General features: G+C 41.6%; 1 non-coding gene across 1 annotated transcript; it reads left to right on the top strand.

Moving 5' to 3' along the window:
• Nucleotides 1-810: 810 nt before the first annotated feature.
• On the top strand, nucleotides 811-913 carry LOC142167642 (small nucleolar RNA R71). The gene has a single exon (XR_012697731.1). It is a non-coding gene; the product is annotated as a small nucleolar RNA R71 (small nucleolar RNA).
• The last annotated feature ends 359 nt before the right edge of the window (nucleotides 914-1272 follow it).

Here is a 1272-nt window from a genome sequence, read left to right on the forward strand (position 1 = left end):
GGTAATGTTCCTTGAGGACGATTATTAAGGGCCATAGATAATTACCCTAGTTGAATCTCAATACTCTTGATAGTCGAATCGTGTGACACTACCTTTTCTTGCATTTGGTGGATCTTTTCTTCCATTTTCCCTTTGGCCCTAATGAGTTGTTGCAACATTCCTTTAATTTCAGATAACCCATCATCCTATCTCACTATCTGCTGTTGTTGAGGTTGTTGATTAGTTGGTTGCTGATTTTGCTGGATGTATCCTTATTGCTTTTGGTAAGGTACTACTTGACCTTGTGGTCGCATAGCTTCAGGATTGTTGGTATTTTTGTACTGTTGTTGTGCTGGTCTATACTGCTGATTTTGCTGCCCCCAGTTCTGACCACCTTGTCTCTGTCCTCCATAGTTGCCCACATAGTTCATGTTCTCTTGATAGTTCTGGTTATCACTTTCACCGCTCCATGAACACACGTATAGTTGGTTAATGCGTGGTATACATAATCCCCCATTAGTCGTGTCAACTATGCGTACCTGCTTCTGGCATGATTCATAAATCTTCTTGGTGAGGATACTCATTTGCGTCAGCAGAGTGGCCATATTTTCGGCTATGGAATTGTTCGGGTCCAATGCTACTGAGTGAACTATATGGGTGATTGTGGAGTCTCTTGTCATCCATCCCGATTTTTGAGCCATTTTATTTAGCAGGACCGTACACTCTCTAAATGACTTGCTTAAAAATGCTACACCTGCTGAAGCATCAACATTGGCCTTCAAGCTGTCCGCCAATCCCATGTAAAACCGTTGTCCCAACAGGTGATCTAGGATGTCATGATGTGGACACTTAACTAGTATACCTTTGAATCTCTCCCACGTTTCTTGTAATGTTTCACATGGTTTCTGCCCGAAGCTCAATATCTCATCAACCTGCTTGGCAGTCTTATTGGGTAGGTAGAACTTATTCAAAAACCGCTTGACTAATTCCTCCCAAGTTGTGATGGAATTTATGGGGAGAGAATTAAGCCAAGTTTGGGTTTCTCCTATCATTGAGAATGGAAACAACAACAGTCTTATTGCTTCTGGTGTCACATTTGGTTGCCTTTGCGTGACACAAATTGACAGAAAATTTTTCAGATGCTGTTGTTGATCTTCAATGTAAGATCCGTAGAACAGTCTCTTGTTTTGCAGCAGATGTAGCATGTTGTTTGTGATTTGAAATGACTCCGCTTGTATCTGAGGGACTACAATTGCAGTTGCCAAATTTTCAGTAGTGGGTTGTGCCCAATCA

The sequence above is a fragment of the Nicotiana tabacum genome, chromosome 12, assembly GCF_000715075.1.
Source record: "Nicotiana tabacum cultivar K326 chromosome 12, ASM71507v2, whole genome shotgun sequence".
Lineage (NCBI taxonomy): Eukaryota > Viridiplantae > Streptophyta > Magnoliopsida > Solanales > Solanaceae > Nicotiana > Nicotiana tabacum.